This window comes from Nannospalax galili, unplaced genomic scaffold (assembly GCF_000622305.1).
Source record: "Nannospalax galili isolate Female #2095 unplaced genomic scaffold, S.galili_v1.0 scaffold543, whole genome shotgun sequence".
Classification (NCBI taxonomy): Eukaryota; Metazoa; Chordata; class Mammalia; order Rodentia; family Spalacidae; genus Nannospalax; species Nannospalax galili.
The window spans coordinates 4,677,003-4,685,281 of NW_008352270.1; the positions used below are offsets into that span (position 1 = coordinate 4,677,003).

The 8,279-nt window shown below is 41.8% G+C and overlaps 1 non-coding gene across 1 annotated transcript; it reads left to right on the forward strand.

The window, feature by feature from the left end:
- The first annotated feature begins 379 nt into the window (after positions 1 to 379).
- On the forward strand, positions 380 to 511 carry LOC115067002. The gene has a single exon (XR_003846440.1). It is a non-coding gene; the product is annotated as a small nucleolar RNA SNORA69 (small nucleolar RNA).
- Positions 512 to 8,279: the final 7,768 nt, after the last annotated feature.

Sequence of the window (8,279 nt, forward strand, 5' to 3'; positions counted from 1 at the left end):
TCAGAATATTCAATGTCTATTGAATCTTTCAAAAATTGTGTTGTCACCTTTGGTCCACTAGGGGCCAACACTTGCTTGAAAGAAGTTGTGCCATCGTGTAGCTGTTTTCTTCTCTGAAAGGGAGGAACCCGGCTTTCAAAAACCTTACTGAAAATAAGTTATTTCCATTAAAATTAGATGCTGGAAATGACACAGAAGAGTCTGGACGAAAAACAAAGGCTGCTTTTGAAGGCAAGAAAGGACATATAAGGAGGGTTCAAAGGTGTTTTTAATGGATTATACTGAATGTGGAAAATACAAATAAGACAGTTTAAATTTTTACTAAAATTTAACTTAGAAGAAAGGACAAATGAATATAGAACAAAAAGGACCCAGTTTCAAAGCAGGCCGCAATTACAGTGCTTCACTTTGTGGGCATACTGCCATCATCCTGCTGAAAGAAAAGCCATGTCGATTCGTTCTGATTTTGCCTTTCTGGGGGTAAAATCATGACAGCTTGACATGGACCATTCAGAGGGAAAAAAGACCCAGTTTCTAGTCCAAATTCACCTTAAGCCTTAGTGACTTAAAAGGAGGAAAGGGAAACAATACTATCCTTTGTTCATTTTCCCCTCTTTCTCTGAAAGCGCAGGTATGGGCCCAACTTTTCCCCAGATTCTGTAGGATTTGGAAAATGGTCCTCAAATTGGAAACAACAGTAAGAATAACACAAAACCGAAACAAACAGCTGCTTCAATTCTGTGAATGAGCCATCGGTGGGCACTGACCATCCTGAGGGACAGTGCTGTCCCCAAGGAGGCCATGGAAGGTAATCTGTGTCTGAATCCTACTAACATTCTTAAAATCATGTCTATTACATAAAAGCAGACAAATCTGCAAAAGAAAGGGAAAGGAAATAAAGGAAAGAGGGAGGAAGAAAAGGAGGAGGGAAGGAAGGAGAGAGGAAGGGAAAGAAAAAGAGAAAGGAGGAAAGAATGTAGATCAGACCAACTGGCAAGATTATAATCTCTTATATCTGTGAAATCTCTTATATTCTCTTAATATCTGTGAAAACCAAAAGTACAGGTTAAAAAAGAAAGAAGAAAGAGTTCTTTACATTTAGATGGTTTCTTATATTTAGGTCTTGAGGAGGGGGTCAAATAGCCCGCATGCAAGCTGCTATAAAAAGCATGGCGCTGTTATTACAAAGGTGCATATATCAGCTTGGGATGTGGCTTCTGGATGTCCTTCTCTAAGTAGGGCAGCTACGTCATATCAAAATGAGACTTCATGATATAAAAGGAATTTATTTTTACATCAATTAAAAGTCAATGTATGGGCTGCAGATGTAGCTCAGTTAGCAGAGTGATTTCCCAGCATGCATGAGGTCCTGGGCTCAATCCCCAGCACAGCATAAACCAGACCTGGGACTTACACTAGTTATTCCAGAACTCAGGGAAGTGGAGGCAGAGAATCAGGAATTCAAGATCAAACTGAAGTACATAGGGAGTGAGAGGCCAGCATGGGCTAGGGACTCTGTCTCCAAGCAAGCAAACAAAAAATAAATGAAAAATTTGTGTTTTCATGTAAAATAATGTGTAATTTTTAATAGAGTTTTATTCTTTTATAATTTCATATATGTAAACAATGCATTTTGATCATATGTACCCCAACTCCTTCCTTCCACTCCTCCCAGGAACCCCAACTCCCCATCCTTCTCTCCCACTTTTCCCATAAGGTATAATTTTAAAACTCAACTGAAATAGAATTTGAACATAGTCAGTTGCATTATAAAGTACTTTACTTTCAAATGAATATATTTTCTGCTCCTTTTGATTTAGTGCCTTTAAAGACTGACTATATAGAGAAGAAAAAAATTATTTAAAATACTAAGCCACACTATAAATTATTTCATAAGGTTTATTTAATTTTAATTAAGTAAATTTATCTTCCTTCCTTCCTTCCTTCTTTCCTTCCTTCCTTCTTCCCTCCCTTCCTCCCTCCCTCCCCCTCTTTCTTTCTTTCTTTCTTTTTTCTTTCTTTCTTTCTTTCTTTCTTTCTTTCTTTCTTTCTTTCTTTCTTTTTCTTTCTTTTTTATGTGCATAAGTGTAGTGCCTGTATATATGTAAGTGCACTCTTATTGAGCAATGCCTGCAGAGGCCAGAAAAGAGTGTCAGATCCTCTGGAACTGGAGTTAAAGACCATTGTAGCCACCAGGGGGGTACTGGGAACCAATACTGGGTCCTTTGCAAGAGCACCTAGCCTCTGCAAGAGCAGTCATTGGTCTTGACTGCTGAGCCATTTCTCTATGTTAATGTACATTTTTTCCCATTGTGGAGAGAAGTCTAGCATCTTTCAATTTTAAAATAATTTGGAGACAGATGAGTAGGAGGGGATACAACCCTTCCTGAGGGTGTTTGGCTAAGTGTTAAGCACTGCTGAATAAAGTTACAGATGCTTGTGATAGGTCTTTACTGTAAGCACCCTTTAACACTACTTTTCCATTGTTGGGAGCCAGGTGGTTTGACACTTCAGTTGATTGACGTTTGTCAGACTCTTCCCTGTGCCTGACTGCTGCCCTGGGGCTGAGAGCGGCTTTGAATGCTGCTGTGGACCCTTGAAGAAATTACACACCAGCTCTAAGGAACACTGTACCAGAGGCCATGATCCTCCTCCAGAGGGCCCTCCTCCAGCTCCAGCGGCTTCAGACAGCTTACTGGCCTCAGCCACCATCACAAGGCTTGGTGGGCTTTGCATGACCTCACTCACCCCAAAAGCTATTCCCACTGAGTGTTTTCTACCATTGACTCCTCGGACCTCCTGTTACTGGTGGAACCCAAAACTCTATCGTGATTGTTACAAATGAAAGTCCTGTATGTGCAAGCCTCAGCCGCAATACAAGGCCTTGTGGCTGAAGGCCCAGGTCATTCCTTCTACTCACTTTTTAGCAAGCCTGGAGACATCTTTCCATGCTGTCCCCTAATGCTGTGCAATTAGATCTCATAAAGGCTTTCCCCCATCTGTTTTTCTTTCTTTGTTTCTTTTATGTGCATGAGCGTAAGCCTGTTACTGGTGGAACCCAAAACTCTATCGTGATTGTTACAAATGACAGTCCTGCATGTGCAAGCCTCAGCCGCAATACAAGGCCTTGTGGCTGAAGGCCCAGGTCGTTCCTTCTACTCACTTTTTAGCAAGCCTGGAGACATCTTCCCATGCTGTCCCCTAATGCTGTGCAATTAGATCTCATAAAGGCTTTCCCCCATCTGTTTTTCTTTCTTTGTTTCTTTTATGTGCATGAGCGTATAGCCTGTACGTATGTAAGTGCACCCGTGTTGTGCAATGCCCGCGGAGGCCAGATCTAACAAGCAAGACTAAAAGATTATCTGCAGATCCTTATGCAATATAGAAAGCACATCATTATCTATTTTGTGAGTTTTGAAATCCATTTTTCTGACATTTATTGGGTCATGAGTGGGCCATGGGAAGACTGACATAGGAAATCCAGGCCAGGGCCTCTCCAGTGTGTGTGTCATTCACTGGCTGTTTTCTGAGTTCTGGGTGGGAATCACTGCTGAGACTGAATTTGGGTTCTAAACTTACCCCATGTGCCCGCTTGTGCGTCTCCTGTCACCCCACTAACTTGTCGTAGTTATCTGCCTGTCTGCTGTGCTGCCACAGCAGAGCAGAGCATTGGAACAGAATTTACAACCTGCAAAGCCTGCAATGGTGACTCTCTGGCCCTTTCCAGAAGCACAGGCCAGGGGTAGGGTGAGCTCAGTGACAGAGCACTTGCCCAGAGAATGCGAAGGCCTGGGTTTCATCCTGACGCCACAGGAAGTGAGGAAAAAGGCCAGACCTGGTGGTGCAGGCCTGTCATCATCATTACTCAGGAGGCTGAGACAGGAGAATCACACATTTAAGGCCAACCTGGTTTATATAGTGAGTTCAAGGCCAGCATGGGCAACTTAGCAAGACCTTGTCTCAGAAAAAGGAGGCTGTGTGTGGTGGTGCATGCCTTTATTCCCAGCACTTGGGAGCAGATGTAGGCTGATCTTTGTGAGATTGAGGCCATCCTGGTCTACGTAGTGAGTTCCAGGCCAGCTGGGACTCTCGGAGATCCTCTCTCAAAACAGCAAAAAACAGAACAACACACACACACACACACACACACACACACACACACAATATTTAAAACAGGGGCTAAGCATGCAGCTCAGTAGTAGAGCTCTCAGTAGTAGAGCCTAGCATGTACAGGACCCCCGGGTTTGATTCCCAGAATGATTTGGGAGTTGTAGGGGAAAGAATATATTTTGCAATCCTCTGACCTAGAGTAGCTTGTTTGTATCTAAACAGCAGTCCACCCTTCCTCCAAACAAAAACTTTACTCAGGCTGAGTGAACAAAGCAGATTGTTGTACAAGAGTTCTGGTTGGTGGTGGGCATTCTATTGCTCCGCGGTTCCCAGGATTCCATGAACCTATGTGAGAACCTTACTGCCAACCTGAGCCAGGGCACCAGACACCCTTCTTGGCACCAGGCATCCCTGGGTGGGCATTAGCTTAACACATTCTCACTGTAGGCTCCAGAATAGGCACCTCCACTGGTCCAGGCTAGGGGAGGTATCTAAAAAAAAATCGTTTGTTTCTTTATGATATTTTTATATACGGATTAGCGTATTCCCAGTGTGCTGACTCCCTTCTTCTTCTCAAAAAAAAAAAATCTCCCTTCTATTTCTATGAACTATTTAAAATTCATAGTACGTATAGAAAGGAGAGGAGGTTGGAAACAGGGAGGGGAGATTGAAAACTTAGGAAGAAAGAAAGTGATGAGCCCTTGCCAGCCAAATACATAAATGAACATTAATATCTGATCAATCTTTTGTATTTTGGTATCACCGTAGACCTTTCAAGCAAAGTTCTTAACATTGTAGTAGGTGCAAATCAAGCCTTGTGGACACATCTTTTAAGGCTGTTGCAGCAGCAGCTGATGCAGAACTCCTCCCTGACCTCTCTCACAGCAGAGAGATTGCTATTCATGGGTACTGATGGCTTGGGGCCTGTTTCTTATTCCTCCTTAGTCAGAGATGAAAGAACTCACACAGACTCTTATTAAAAGGAAAGGGGGTGATCAGAGAGTACCTCCAGATTCAGATGGGTATGACTTGGCTGACTGTCGGCATCATTGGGATGGGCAGTGCTACAGGGCTACATGCCCTATCCTTTTGAGAAGAGTCATCTTCATACAGGCTGAGTGGGTTGCGCCTCCCTTATAGGAGGCCCCCCTCCTTGCTCATTTGGCTTACTTGAAGTCGTCATTGTGCGTTGGCTAGAAGCCTGCTCCTCCCTAGACAAAAAGCATTTTGTATTCAATTCACATTTTGCTTCTAAGTTTAATTTTATACATTAAAATTCTGGATACCAAATATGTCCAACTATATCCCATGTGGATTCAAGAATTTCTGTTAGTCAAACCAATAAAGTCTCCAGATCTTTTTGTTTGTTTGTTTGTTTGTTTGTTTGAGACAGGGTGTCCCTGTAGCCTCAGCTGGCCTAGACCAGGCTGGCCTTGATCTCACAGAGACTTGCCTGCCTCTGTGACTCAAGTGCTGGCATTAAATGCATGTGTCACCATACCCAACTCCAGATCTTTTAAAATTCATTTTCATATAGGTATAGTCAGTCAGACAAACAGACACACAGGAAAAAAAAAACTAGAAATAGAATAATTAGGGGGTTTTCATTTCACAGATGCTCACACAAGATTGTTTAGATTTGTCCTTGTCACTTTAATAAGCCATGTTGACTTTAGGCGACAACGCATGTCAACGAAATTCACTTTTTAAATACTGTTTGGATGTACCATATTTAATCAATATTTATTGATGGAAGTCTAGATTGTTTTAGCAAAAATTCATTGCATTGGGGCTGATGGTATAGCTTAGCGGTGGAGTGTTTTTTATGTCCAAAGCTTTGGGTTTAATCTCTACCATATTTCCAGTAACATTACACTAAGTTCCCTTTAGTCCAAGTTTCATAGTCAGAGTTGAGAATGAGGACAGGAATATTAAAATCTGAGCTTCATCTAGAATAAGAGCATTTTCTGGTAGAGCAGAAGATAACATGTAGAGCTGGGGTCAGTGAACAGCAGCTGTGATGGGGCCATCAGTTTGATGGCCTTGGTGAGTGACCATTAAAAGAGGCTGCAAGAATGCTATCACAGGTTTACGACTTCAAGTAGTCAACATTGGGATAAATGACAGAACACTGGTTGTATTTATCTTCATAATCCTGCAGAACTGACCCCTAGGCTATGACTAGCAGTATTTATGAAAGCTGCCACCACGATAGTACCAGAATCTTCTATACTTTGTCTCGAGAAAATAATGAAGCTAAAAGTGAGATAGCTTAAGAGCTATTCTTCTTTTAGTCTTCCAGACTAAATCTCTCTAGAATGGACACATGGAGGAATAAATTGAAATAATTTATTGTATTAAAGACAATACAATTGAAAATAGGTTTGGGCCTCTCAAGGAAGACAACAGACAAAAGGAACCACTAATTTATTAACGTCTTCATTTTTCCTTTCCCTTTTCTGCCTAATTCTGTCTTACTCTGTTTTCCTTGGGTCACTTCCTAACCTATGACATTCAGTTCATTCAAATTCCTTTAAGAGTTTCTGGAAACAGTTTGGGCCAAAACAGTCTATGGGGGAAATAAAAATTCCTTAAGGAAAAAGAGACTCAGCTTTACATGCCATTTAGGAAATTGGAAATAACACAACATAATGGAATTCTGATGGGTTTTAAGAGGTGAGTAATGTACTCTAAGTGCTTTTTAGTTTCTTGCTCATATTTGATATGAAATTAACTTTCTGAGTGGCTCTCATAATTTTCATTATTTAGATTTTTGAAATACTGAGATTAAACTACTATACCATGAAAAACACCAGAAAACAGTGCTGTCAGTTTGAATCTAGGATACCCTAAAAAGGCACGTGTATTAAAGGCTTTGCTCCCAGACTGATAGGAACATTAAAAGGAGCATGCCCCTCAAGGTGACTAGAGAATTCCAGGCCCTTCCTCTTTCCCTGTGCAGATATGAGGTAGTGCTTTTACCCTCCCATGTGCTCCTGCCATGATGTCTCACCACAGGTCCAACCAACTATGGACTGAAACCTCCCAAACTGTGAGTCGATAGAAATTGATTACCTCCGGTATTTGTTATAGGGACAGAGAGTTGACAAACACAATTGATGCTTAAAGAATAACAAGATGTTCTGGAATACCTGAATACTGTAAAACCTTATTTTGATTGGCTGAGATGCTGTACAGTGAGAAGCCTTGGATTTAGAACCTAAAAGCCTGGACTCAAGAAAAGGACTCTCTCATGGGTTTTACACAACTTCTTCCTCTTGTCATCATTACAGTAGATGTGGTGCATTGCTCTGCCTCTGCCACAGGTGTGTCATAAAGTTCAATGAATAAAATACACAAAAGCTGTAAATATGCCATGTCAGGCTCCAAGGACGGAATTGTTTTTTATTGAAAATTATGAAAGATTTTAAGAATGGATCCAAACGGAAGCTTTTACAATTTTATTAGAATCTTAAAGAAAAATCCTTGGGCGGGCAAGCTGGTAATCCTGGCAGCTGCCTTGAGAAGGTGAATGGTGGGAAGAAGGAAAGAAAGCCATGAAGCCGTGCAGGTTTACAGCCTGCACAGAAGTCAGACTCGCGAGGCTGGGAGAAGGAAGCTTTAGGGAAAAAGTAAAGAAATACAAGATGCTAGGGGCAGCCCAAAGCCTTAAAGAAAACATGTTTAGTAAGAAAGGCATGAAAGGAAAAGGGGAAATTACATTTTCCTGAAAAATTCAGGAAATCGGACAGACTTACAGAGACCTACATGATTGTGGCTGGTTCGAAAGTTCTGCAGAGATCTGCCCTAGTTCCAGGCAGGAATTTGCTACCTCATTAATGCAGCAGGTATTCTGCCCATCTATTTAGCATAGCTTAAAGTGAACCTGCCTTCCTAGGAGTGGTATCGCCAGGTAATTGACCAGTAAGACTGGAAAAGTGGGTCCTCCAACAGATAGACTAGGGATTTTATAGTCTGGACCAGTTAAATTTACGGGGCTTTTTGCTACTCTTAACAGCATCTCTGGGCCACCACCAGCTCCAGGAAGGAGATGCAAAGCCTGTGTGGACACGTGACCTCCTTCTTCGCAGTCTCTTCTCTTTCACCAGTGCTGACACTCTCCTTTGATCCTTCACATCCAGGCAGTTTGCCTGTCCAAATGTTCACTC